Below are 13,797 nucleotides of genomic sequence, written 5' to 3'. Positions count from 1 at the left end.
AGATGTTGCCAGAGTTTGAAAATCTATGGCGTAGTCTGAGACAGACCTGCGCACCTGGTGCATGTGCAGTAACTCACGAGCAGCCTCATGCCCAGGCTTGGTCGAAGACCCTTCTCATCTCGGTTGAGAAATCCTGAAAGTTATTACAGGCTGCAGTTTCTGCTTCCTAGAGAGCTGTTCCCCATTCTCTAGCCCGCCCGGAGAGTTGGGTAATCACATAAGCCACTTTGGCGCGATCAGTGGAGAATGTAGCTGGTTGGAGTTCGAAATTCAGTGAACATTGAGAAAGAAAAGAACGACGGGTGCCGGGCTCACCAGAATACTTTTCAGGAAGAGGCAGACAGGGCTCATGAGCAGTGGTTAGGGCAGTCAGGTCTTTGATGCTTGCTGCAAGAGCGTCCAGCCGAGTCTGCTGCCTTCCCAAAGCTCTTCCTTGCTGTTCGAGGGCATTCTTTAGCTGGCTTGGGTCCGCTGGGTCCATCTTGGTCTGGTTGTAGTGTTAGGACTTGCAGGCAAGGACCCAAATGCAGACCAGAAACTTGCGTAATTCAGTTTTATTGTTGCAGCCAGACAGCAACAGAGCAAAGCACAAGAGATACAGTCCAAACACGAAAAGTTCCAAAAAGGGCAAAGCACAAAAGATCCAGCCTGAGTATCCAAAACACAGGCAAAAATACAAAAGTTCAGGCAAAAACAGGCAGAGTATCCAAAAAGACCAGAAATCCACAGAGTATCCAGGGGGGACCAGAAATACAGCTCTGACAGACACAGCGTTATCCTCACCAAAATCAGTTACAACCAGACAAAGAACAGAAAATAAACTGAACTTTAAATACTAGGCGGTCTAGACAAAGGAGACAGATCATTGGGTGAAGATAAACAAGGGACAGGAGAAATCAATACAGATAATAAGCAGACTGATGAACAGCACAGGTGTGGGCAGAAAGTGGCGGGAAAAAACAGGGAATGGCAAGTTGGAGGTGGGATTCAGGCCACAACAAAGGCACATGGCATCAAAACATAAGATTGTCAGACAATACACAACCAGTCCAGCAGGGCAGCCAGAGACCCTCAGTACTAAGTACTGACATTTTACTGTGCAGAGAAGAAGTATGATTTCTAGCCTTGTAAATGACAGGTAAGTCTAAAATACTAAAATTAGAGTGAGACTTCATGCATCTAAAACAGCAGATATGGGACAAGTTCTAAAGGCAGGGTGAGGAGCTAAGCCTCTCAGCTAGCTAGAACCTATAGAAGAAATGGACCCAAACGTTCAAATCTGTAGAGAAGAGGAACGTTTCTGAGCCTCTAAGAGTGCAGGTATGTTGAAGATACCGAACAAAGGGTGCGGTTTAATGCCTTTGAGACAGCAGATACATTACAAGTTCTAGCCAGGGTGAGGCATATTCTCTCAGTTAGCTAGAATCTATACCGGAGTTGTAGGAAGGATGTTTTACCGGGCACATAAAAAGTACAATTTCTAGCCTTGTAAATAACAGGAATGTCAAAGATACTAAAATCAGCTTAGGATTCATGTCTCGGTGACAGCATATAGAGTACAAGTTCTGAATGCAAGATGAATCACCAAGCCTTTCAGTTAGCTAGAACCTGTAGCGGAGCCCGAGATGTGGTAGGTATATTTTACTGTGTAGAGAAGAAATGCGATTTCTAGCATTGTAAAGAACAGGTATGTCAAATATATTAAAATCAGTTATGATTCATGCCTTTCAGACAGCAGGTATGGTACAAGTTCTATAGTCAGGGTGAGGCTGGGAACATCTGAGGTAGCTAGAACCTATAGAAGAGATGGACCCAAATGTTCAAATCTGTAGAGAAGAGGAAAGTTTCTGAGCCTCTAAGAGTACAGGTATGTTGAAGATACTGACATAGGGCGAGGTTTCATGCCTTCATAAAAAAAATATCTTAAATAAAAATAGCATATAAAATGAAATAGGTCAATCTTTTTCTGAAATAAATATATTTCTATGACAAAAGTAGCGTGCAGTTTCACAGCAGTGCAGAGAGGGGAGCAGAGCTCCGGTCAGCGGCTTGCGTGGAGCAAGGATCACGGCGCAAATTTGAACTATATCGATATATGAGATATGGTCTAATCCCATATCGCATTTTAAAATATATCGATATATCATTTATATCGATATATCGCCCAGCCCTAGTAGTTGTCTAATGGCTCAATATGAATATGACTCAACTACAGTTCATAAGAAGCAGTGATACCTTGAAGAACCATTTCCTTCCATTTGGTGTTCTCTTCTTTAAGGTCCTTGACCTCCTCCTTTAACTCCACCAGTGTCTTTCTCAGGTCATGATTGTCAACTGAATGAGGCTGGCCAGGTCCATATGTCTTAAGGAAGTCTTTTGCAGGGTCCGCCCTCACCTTTGACTTCCGGTTGTCAAGATAAACAGAATTGATAGCAATACTTGGTTACCCATAATGTACTTTAGAACTGAATCAGCAGTGTTCAATTTACATATTACCACTGGAAAATATGATAATTACATATACTACTGTAAGATAAAAGTAAATTAATGTCACCTTAACTTTCTTTGGCTCAGTCTCAATATCAGTGGAATCATCTGAATCGCCCCTATATTTTGAGGGGGCCACCGACACCCTTTTGGTCAGCTGTGGTCTTTCCACCTCTTCCAGCAGAGAGTTTAATTTACAGGTGTTTTCAAAGCGGGTACCTAGAGTTTGTCAAACACCATAGTTCATTTCAAACAACTAACTACTTTAGTATATGCCAATTATAGTTCATACAGATAAAAAATATTGTTTATGATTGGGTGCTAACCAATGCCTTTGAAGTGAGTGTTAATAGTGAGTTAAATAGGACAATTAAGGATAAACTTACCACTAACAAAAAGCACATCTCCTTTATAGTGAGGCCACCCTCCCTTTGGCTTCTTTCCGTGGTGCCACTCAATAAAGGCTGAGTAGGGGGAAATTGGATTTCCATCTTGATCCATTTTGGAATCATCATAACTCCTTATAGCATCAGTTTTCACATCACTGAACTTCCCTGAATCTTCCCCTTCAATCCACTGTACCACAGCAAACTTTCTCTCCATATTCTTAAAAGATATATATATATAAGTATATACTCTTTTGATCCCGTGAGGGAAATTTGGTCTCTGCATTTATCCCAATCCGTGAATTAGTGAAACACACTCAGCACACAGTGAGGTGAAGCACAAACTAATCCCGGCGCAGTGAGCTGCCTGCAATAACAGCGGCGCCCGGGGAGCAGTGAGGGGTTAGGTATAAGGCCTTGCTCAAGGGCTCTTCAGCCGTTCCTACTGGTCGGGGTTCGAACTGGCAACCCTCTGGTTACAAGTCCGAAACGCTAACCAGTAGGCCACGGCTGCCCCATGTGTACGGAAGTCAAACACCAATCTTCTGCCAAAGGACACTTTAGATCAGTGTTACTCATTGCGCGGCTCGCAAGCCACATGCGGCTCGTCAAGCTACTGTATAATTGGTAGCTCGCATGGTAAATTTGGTTTTACTCATTTTGAGTAGGCCTAACTGTTCGCCAAAGGCCATCATCTCTGGACCCAGCTTGATAAAAACAAAAGTAGGCTCTGATTTAGCCTACTGTATGACTTCAAGGAGGTGATCTTAAGTTTCGTTCTGCTTACAGTATCTCACTGCCACTGCAACGCCTTTGAATGCAATCCGCTGCCCTGTTTACAAATGCTACAGCGGACTTAAGTTGTAATACATTTCACGCAGCTGCATGAATCACGGAAAGCGCGAATGAAGTGGCCACTTCTAAATGGGACCCACTGTGGTAACAGTCAATATTTTTTTTCAAATGTGCTTCATAAACATACAATATTGCACTACAAAAACGCAAACATCTGAATTATACTTCCCCCTTCACCCAAATACAGTAATGAAGGTGAAAGGAAGTTATTAAGCCTTAATGGTGCTTCCTAAAGGGGGTATTGTCAAATACTAGCCTACAACTAATACTAAAAATACAGCATGAAGAAAGTCAAGGACATGCATGCCAGCTTCCGCTCATCCCAGTATTAAAGTAAATCTGATCTTAAATGAAAATGTATGTGGCTAAATGGCTGTGTTATTTCTTTTTTTGTGGGATGTCCAATTTATATGTAGAAATGCACATTTGTGAAGGTGACTTAGTATGTTGTCGTAAAAGTGGCTCTCCTTTTGATTTTGCACTGCCAATGTGGCTCTTGTGAAAAAAAAAATAGTGAGGATCACTGCTTTACATATAAATTTTAAGATACATCTCGAAAGTGTAGCCTACCGGTTCCCTGCTATAACTTAACTCACAGCTAGCAGCTCACTTTCTGGGAGTTCAGCTTTCCTACCAGAGCACCCTCACAAATTATTTGTATTTTTATTTTAAAAATATGAGCTCAACTACAACAGCAACACGTCTATTAACATTACAAAAGGTAAGATTACTTAGTAATGTAACATTAACTTTATCTGTGGCAGCTCCATCAGCTAACATTACCATTAAGTTAGCAGGCTACACTGTATGACATTAGGTAGCACTAACTAAAAGTTATGTTAGCTTCAAAGGTGCCGTCTTCTGTAAACGAGGGAATGTTGGAAGCTACAGCCCAACAAAAATAGCTACACGAATGCACAACTATTTTAAGCCAAAACACTCAAATACTGGGTAATTCACTTACTTCTGGTCGATGCAATCCTTGGATTCTCTAGCTGACGTGACGACGACGGCTGGCATCAGTCCTCAATTAAAAAGTTTAGCCAGATCTCGTAGAATTTTGCGAGATCTGGAGTCGCGCCTTTTTTCTTTGCATTCGCTGTTTTCGTTTCGTTCTTTTCTTACCGCTGTGGTTGTTCTTGACCTTCCGGGTTTGAATGATAATGGCAAAGACTAGGGCAGTATACAGTAATTTAATTTCTTTTAAAAGACAAATGATGAAAAGAAAACGCACTTCTCAGGAGAAAGAAAACGAGTGGCTAAGGGAGAATGTTCCTAAATGTACTCTGAGCAGATGGAAAAAAAGGTTTGTAGCCTACAACCATTTCCTGATGCAGTTAGGCATTTCTTTTGGCAGCATCTTGGCCGTACCTGTTTATTTCTTAAATTCGAAATAAATTAATTGATTACCTGTTTAATTCCTAAGGAGAATCACCAGAACATGGGCAGACATTGAGCACATAGGCCTACTATGCAATATGTAAATGTAGGCTACCACATTTTTTGTCCTAAATGTTGTGGCCTGTGAAAAAATTTATGGATGATGTTATGACTCTTAGGCCTAGTCCAGACGTACGAAACCGATCTTTTTTTCCTCCGTCTTCCCTGAAACCGCATCAAGAATATTTGCGTCCAAACGGATCCATCTCAACACGACTCAACACGTTACTTCATACCCCAGGCCTATAGGTGGCACTGTTTCTTTACAGAAATTGACCAAAACTTGCGCTTTACAAACAGACAGAATAGGCTACGACCAAATTGACCTCTCCAGAATAAGTCCCGCCTCCGTAACTTCCGTATCCATCCAACTTCCGGGCGTGGATTGTCTATGAGAAATAACATGGCGTTTCGAAATATCATACCGGTAAAACATCTGTAGGTAGCGAAGTTGAAAAAGCTGGTGGGCAGATTGGCCTACACACTTCTGCCATATAGTTTCCACTGGATTATTTGATTGTCGGTGCCGTTTAAGTAATATACTATAGACTATATTTCTTAAACGGCACCGAAAATCAAAAAATCCAGTGGAAACTAGATGGCAGAAGTGTGTAAGCCAATCTGCCCAGCAGCTTTTTCTACTTTGTCACCTACAGAGTTTGACAGGTACGATCTTTCAAAACGCCATGTTATTTCCCATAGACAATCCACGCCCGGAAGTTGGATGGATACGGAAGCTAGGAGGTGGGATATATTCTGGAGAGGTCTATGGCTAGTGCAAGGAAACCAGAATTGTTTGTGTGGACTGATGGTGAACTGTCAACTGTAGTCAACTGTAAAACTAATAAACTTTATTTTACGGTTTGTGAAGGGTGCAGTCCCGTCCTTTATTTGGCTAATGCAGGTAGGCCTACTAATCACCTTTACTTTCTTTGGTTGTAGGATAGTCCGTGATTCACATTAGTTTTGGCTATCACTGCAATTAGGCTACTAAACGCAAGGCTTACCCAAGTTCTAGGCTATTCGCCACATTTATACTATTGCTATAAAACCTTCGTTAACAGTCAATACTTTTGCCTGCATCAAATCGCGCATTCGCATTCAGTGTGCTACCATCGGCTTAACGTGAGTTCTAAGCGTCTTTGTATGCTTATATCTAATTTCACTCGACTGTGAATGCATGTATATATGTTGTAAGACATGTAAAATAAATTAATGACACTGGCACTACGCACAAATTAATGTAGCCTAAACTTACACCGCACTTTCCTAATAACTTAAGTTCTCTCGCGTCACTGACAGTAGCTAGAATGCATAAAAAAACACCGGGAAAAACAGTGTTCAGTCCACCAAGTCATAAGCTATCGGCGCTGCGCAGCACCAGTTGTGATATTTATCTTACAGAGTGTAATCGTAGGTAATGTCATGTATGAAAACTAGTATTGTTAGGCAAGTGCAAGTCCAGGGAAGCTGAGGTGTGGCAATGACATCATCGATACGCAAGCAGGATGTGCGGTTTCGCTGTCTAAACGAATTCAAACGGGCTACGGTTTCAGATTTCTCCACTCTGGGACCAGGTTTCAGAAAAGTGCGGTTTCGGGCAGTGCGTTTACAGGATTCGTTTGGACGCTCGGCCAAGACGAAGCAAAACCTCTGCGTTTAACCCAAAAAGCGTCTCCGTGTGGACGGGCCCTTAGTCTAACTTTGTGAAAATAGGCTACTTGTATTGTTTCAATGTTGCTTTTGTATAGTTATGCATAGCTTCATATCTGCACTAGTTTACCACTGGATTATGGAAATTTATTGAAATGATGGACATAACATTTGGGAAAAAGAGATTTTCTGCAATGTCTGAGAGGCAGGTAGCCTAGAAATCTAGACGCACCCTAGCGGCGGCAAATTAATTTGCTCAGCCTGTACGTCTAGTATCGAACCATATAGGAATTTCTATTGGCTTAACACCGTGGATGTTCTCCAATCACAGCGCTCTATTTCGTTAGAGAGTCTTAAGGCGGGCTTAACAGGATAACGACAGTCCTGTGACGGTGAACAACAAGGAAGGTGGCTATGGCGAACGAAGATCGGTTGTTTGAATCGGCGTTGCCGTCAACTTTGGAGGAGTTGGACTTGTGCTTTTCTTTGAAAGTTGAGCAACATAATGCACTTAAGTCATTCCTTTCTAAGAAGGATGTGTTTGCCGTTTTGCCTACCGGATACGGATATGGTCGTAGCGCTGGCCTATTGCATGCCTAGGCAGTTTGAAAGACAATTCTCTGCCCGCCTCTTGGATTAAGCGAGGTGAATGATTCGATGCCAGACTATACATCTCAATGATATAGGATGGCCCCGCCAGGCTAAGAGGCAGGCACAAGTGAGACAAAACTAGACCTGTAGCCTATGTCATTGTAATTGCCCCTATGCTTTTTCTGACCACCCACACAGGAAAATTATGAAGATTGTAGTCAAAGAGAGATTGTTGTCAGTTGAGGCATGTGAAAAAAAGAGACAAGTGTATAGCTGCTTTTTTGAATATTACAAGTCAATAAGACCTGTATAATAATTGGGATTTTGTAAAGTAAAAAGTATTTTTACAGCATGTTAGATGTTCACAGTGCTGTGTCAGTGGAATGTTGACAGTGTCAACATGTCTTATGTTTTGTAAGGTTGTTGCAATACAATATTTGCATTACTGTGTTTTCACCATGGTTGACCAACTCAAGCAAGCTCTCTTCTCTCTTCACACACTCTCAATTACACACACACACACACCATCATACTTTTCTCTCTCACTGTCATACACAAACAACACAGCAATCAAGTTTAAGCAAACAATCATCATTTCCCTTGTTTTTTTTTCTATAATTAGCCTATGTGTTAAAAATGAACTTTCTCCCACACTTGTAAGGATATTGTATGTGGAATTAGTGTCATATATAGCCCTTACAGGTTACGGAGTTTTATATGTTTCATGCTACACATATTTACCAAGGATCTTGTAGCTGGTTTCACTGTCATATAAAAATCTTTCAGGATTCAGATAAAACATGTGAAAATTGTGTATGATTTGTCTATACCTTTTCCATATGGAAAGGGTGAGGTTTCACACCTCTGTGACAGTAGATATGTTACGGGTTTTAATGCCAGGGTGAGGCACAAAGTCTCTCAGTTACCTAGAACCTATACTGTAGGGGAGATGTAGTAAGGATGTTTTACTGTGTTGAGAATAAGTACAATTTCCAACATGTAAATAACAACTGCAGATAACAGGTATGCCAAAGATACTAAAAACAAAGATGTTTCATGCCTCTGAAACAGCAGTTATGGTACAAGTTTTGAAGGTAGGGTGAGGAGCGAAGCCTCTAAGCTAGCTAGACCTTAGCAGATGTAGTAAGGATGTTTCACTATGTACCAAAAAATTATGATTTCCATTCCTGTGAATAAAAGGTACGTAAAAGATACTATGATCAGAGATCATGTCTCGGTGACAGCAGATATAGTAAAAGTTCTAAAGACAGGGTGAGGAACAAAAGCCTCTCAGCTAGCTAGAACGTATGGTGCAGATGTAGTAAAGATATTTTACTGTGCAGAGAAAAAGTATGATTTCTAGCCTTGTAAATAACAGGTAAGTCAAAAATACTAAAATTAGAGTGAGACTTCATGCATCTAAAACAGCGGATATACAAGTTCTAAAGGCAGGGTGAGGAGCTAAGCCTCTCAGCTAGCTAGAACCTATAGAAAAAAATGGACCCAAACTTTCAAATCTGTAGAGAAGAGGAAAGTTTCTGAGCCTCTAAGAGTGCAGGTATGTTGAAGATACAGAACAAAGGGTGCGGTTTAATGCCTTTGAGACAGCAGATACATTACAAGTTCTAGCCAGGGTGAGGCATAGTCTCTCAGTTAGCTAGAATCTATACCAGAGTTGTAGGAAGGATGTTTTACCGGGCACATAAAAAGTACAATTTCTAGCCTTGTAAATAACAGGAATGTCAAAGGTACTAAAATCAGCTTAGGATTCATGTCTCGGTGACAGCATATAGAGTACAAGTTCTGAATGCAAGATGAATCACCAAGCCTTTCAGTTAGCTAGAACCTGTAGCGGAGCCCGAGATGTGGTAGGTATATTTTACTGTGTAGAGAAGAAATGCGATTTCTAGCATTGTAAAGAACAGGTATCAAATATATTAAAATCAGTTATGATTCATGCCTTTCAGACAGCAGGTATGGTACAAGTTCTATAGTCAGGGTGAGGCTGGGAACGTCTGAGGTAGCTAGAACCTACAGTAGAGATGGACGCTGAACGTACAAATCTGTAGAGAAGATGAAGGTTTGTGACCCTTCAAAAGAGCAGGTATGTTAAAGATACTGAATAAAGGGTGAGGTTTCACACCTCTGAGACAGTAGATATGTTACGGGTTTTAATGCCAGGGTGAGGCGCAAAGTCTCTCAGTTACCTAGAACCTATACTGTAGGGGAGATGTAGTAAGGATGTTTTACTGTGTTGAGAATAAGTACAATTTTCAACATGTAAAGAACTGTAAATAACAGGAATGCCAAAGATACTAAAAACATGATGTTTTATGCCTCTGAAACAGCAGTTATGGTACAAGTTTTGAAGGTAGGGTGAGGAGCGAAGTCTCTAAGTTAGCTAGAACGTATAGCGCAGATGTGGCAAGGATGTTTTACTGTGTAGAGAAAAAGTACTTACAGTGAGTAGTGAGTTTCTGCTTTCGAAACAGATCGGTTTGAGCTCTGCTAAACTGGGACCATAGACCTATAACCTCTGGATGAAGCCTCCATTCGCCCAGCAGGGGCTTTGCTCTGGACTGGAGATCTGCGGCTTCATTCTTGACCCCTGGAACATAAGGGATAATAATAGGCATAGAATGTTGTTCATTTATAACCGTCTTTGAGATACCCAGACCTAGATGTACTAAGAATTACCGCCAAATTACCAGCTTTTTTTGACACTTTTTGCACCTTAAAACATGGCATCGTCTGTACATAACTGTTTGCACGTGGATCAAAGCACATTTTGCGTGCCACTGGAGTCAGAATGGCTATCTGCACTCTTCTTTCTGATGCATATGCATTTATGAGAGGGCGATGGAAAAGTGGGAGTATCGCGCAAACACAGGGGAGAAGTGCTAATAGAGATTGATGAAGGTAGTATGAAAACAGCGCACGTCTGTTTTGCAGTCTCCTGCCTTCTACCTGTTAAAACCAGGTGTAATCCAAATTGCGTTTAAATGTGTCAATTAGAAAACTTCCAGAGACAGAGTCAGTATTCAGAGCATCGATTTTCTTCATTGTACTTTCTTGTGTCACGCTCAGGGATTGAACCCGGGCCTCTAGATCCAAGAATTGACTCTTTACCTAGGATTTACACTAGTGCAGAGATGATAGACAGTAACTGTTCTTTATTCCAAAACAAAGTATCTTTTCCAAAGCACACAGGAGAACACAAAATCCAACAAAGGGGAATATAATCCAAACAAGGGAAAACGGCAACTCAAAATAGGTAACTCCACAACAGTACCTTTACAAAGTTCAGTTCATCCACAAAGTGGGGTTTTAGTCCAGTATTCCTTACAGGGCAATCCAAGAGAATAATCCAAAACACAGTCCGCGTCAAGAGAAACAAAGTGACGCAAAACAGTGTTCTGTAGCAAGGCTTGGCAGTGTTACGCAGCAATGTCAAATAAAGACTAAGCAAAGGGCCTGGCAGGAGCAGAGTTTAAATACCAGATGATCAAGTCAAATGACAACAAAGCACAGGTGAATTGAGTAACATGGAATTGAGGCTAACAAAGATAGGCAACATAGCATGTGTTATAACAAATGGCCACCAGATGGCGCTAAAAGTCCCAAAACCATGACAGGACTCCCCCCTCTAGGGACGCCTCCTGACGTTACCAGGGTGGTCAGAATGAGCAAGATGAAAGTCCCTCCGGAGGTTTTCATCAAGAACATCCCATGAACGTTCCTCCGGGCCGTAGCCCTCCCAGTCTATTAGATACTGCAATCCACCACAAACTGTGCGGGAATCTACTATGCGGCAGATAGTGAAAGCTGGCTGACCATCAATGACACAGGGAGGAGGTGGTTCCTTGAGAGGAGGTGCAAGGGCACAGGATGGAGCTAAGACACATGAAATGTGGGATTTATTCTAAAGGAGTAGGGCAACTGGAGGCGGTAAGACACTGGGTTGACCCTGCAGACCACCTTGTATGGCCCCACATAGTGCGGAGCCAGCTTACGAGATTTCTCCCTGCAGCTAGCCAAACCCTTTCCCCTAGGGCGGGAACTGGGAGCTCGTCTCCGACGCCGGTTGGCCTTGTGCTGGTTCCTTCTGGTAATCCGCAGAAGAGCCTGTTGAACCCTTCTCCAGGTCCTTTTGCACCACCTCACGAACTGCAAGGCTGATGGCATGCTTACGTCCCTCTCCTCCTCTGGAAACAGCGGTGGCTGAAATCCAAAAATCCAAACTGGCACTGGAAAGGGGACATGCCAGTGGATGAGGACTGGAGCATGTTGTGGGCGTACTCTGCCCAAGCAGCCGGGAACTCCAGGACAAAGGGTTATCAGCCACCAGACTCCTCAGAGAAGCCTCCAACTCCTGGTTGACCCTCTCTGTTTGCCCTTGAGGACGTTGGTGTTGGGTCTTGCTCCAGACAAACACTACAGCCTGCCACAAAAGATTTGACATTCTTCTCCATCTCCGGCCACCAGAAATGTCTCTTCAGGAACTCAAGGGTCCTTTGACAGTCAGTATGTGCTGCCAAGCAGGACGAATGCCCCCATTGTAAGACTGAGACCTCATCCTCTGAGGGACAAAGAGCTGATATTGGGGGCCCGTACCAGGACCCAGATCCCACTGGAGTGTCCGTCTACCTCAGTCTCACCTCAGCCCCACCGAACTGAAGCCACAATTCTGGAACTGGGGATGATGGGTGCCTTGTCTTCTACAGAGCGAGAGGTCTCAAAACGTCTGGAGAGGGCATCCGGCTTCTGGTTCTTAGTGCCTGATCGATAAGAGATAGTGAAGTCAAATTGGGTGAAAAAGAGTGCCCATCGAGCCTGACAGGGATTCAGTCACTTGGCCTGTTTTAAGTATTCCAAGTGTTTGTGGTCAGTCCAAACTAAGAATGGGTGTTGGGCTCCCTCCAGCCAATGTCTCCATTCTGAAGCTAGCTTGACTGCCAACAATCCTCCCCAATGTCATACCGGGCCTCGGTGGAAGACAAGCATTGTGAATAACAAACACAAGGGTGTTGTTTGCCATCAGTAGAGCATTGGGAAAGTACTGCTCCAACACCCACATCGGAAGTATCCACCTCAACGATGAAGGGTTGCAAGGAGTCTGGTAACTGAAGAATGGGTGCAGACGACAAGTGGTTCTTCAGCAGTCAAAAAGCCCCCTCTGCTTTAGCAGTCCAGACAAAAGGCACACCACTCATGACCTGGTACTCATAGTGCCCTGTGAGAGTGTTGAAAGCTGTCTTCCACTCGTCACCCTGACGGATGCGAATGAGGTGGTAAGCATTTCTGAGGTCGAGCTTTGTGAAGACAGTGGCACCTTGGAGCAAATCAAAAGCAGTGGACATTAGTGGAAGCGGGTAGCGATTGCTGACTGATGTTATTTAGGCCATGATAGTCTATGCAAGGCCTCAATCCACTATCCTTCTTTCCCACAAAAAAGAATCCAGCACCAGCTGGAGACGTGGCGAATAAATCCAGTGGCCAAGGCTACTTTAATATACATTTAATATAGTGTCCCGCCATAGACATTTAGCATTATAGGCTGTTTTGCATTCATTACAAACAAACATTACATTATTGATTGAATGGACATCAAGCTGAATGGCCTGAGAAACCAGAGCCTCAAACTCCTTGTAATGACCTGCAGAAGCCAGTCCGTCCTTTAGTGTATCTGACAATCCATGATGGAACACCAATATGAGGCCCTCCTGATTCCACCTACACTCAGCTGCCAAGGTTCTAAAGGTGATGGTATAATCCACTACACTGCTATTGCGGAGTTGCAGAAGCGCATTTTCTAAATGATGTGCACGTGTTGTCAAATGAAGATGAAGATGTTTTCTTAAGTTGGTTGTGTTTTATCTATTTGCACGTGTTTTGTTGATTTGCATCTGTTGTCATAAGTTGCACGTTGTTTGCACCTGTCGGCCACCGTACAAATCAGACCCTGTTGGACCCAGATTGTCCAAGCCGTTGCCCAAGCCAAGGCTTTGTCAGTCACAAGGGTTATCAAGTAGGCTATTCGGAATCGGTCAGAGGGATACATGGAGGACTGTAATTCAAATGTCACGTTGTGTGAGAAAACCTCGGCACCCACCTGGATTTCCGTAATATCTTTGGGGCGCTGGCAGTCGAGGTTCAGAGCTAGGACCTGGAAGGGGTGCAGGAGCCACCAGAGCTGGGGATGGTGCAGGAAGTGATGGATTAGCGATCCTCCGCTCTTTTTGCAGCAACTCCATCGTGTTTGATCGTTTCTGACAACTATGTCCTGTTGCCTATAGAGGGTTTGGGCATGTGTGTCCATGGTAGCTCCAAAACTGTCTAGAGTAGCCATTATGCATTCCATATCCGTGACATTCATGGGGTGGCT

Source organism: Alosa pseudoharengus, unplaced genomic scaffold (genome assembly GCF_046254945.1).
Source record: "Alosa pseudoharengus isolate Yale_2024_CS ecotype anadromous, Long Island Sound unplaced genomic scaffold, YU_APseudo_1.1 YU_APseudo_1.1_scf_7, whole genome shotgun sequence".
NCBI lineage: Eukaryota > Metazoa > Chordata > Actinopteri > Clupeiformes > Clupeidae > Alosa > Alosa pseudoharengus.
The sequence above is the reverse complement of the archived record's forward strand: the minus strand, read 5'-3'. Positions refer to the sequence as shown.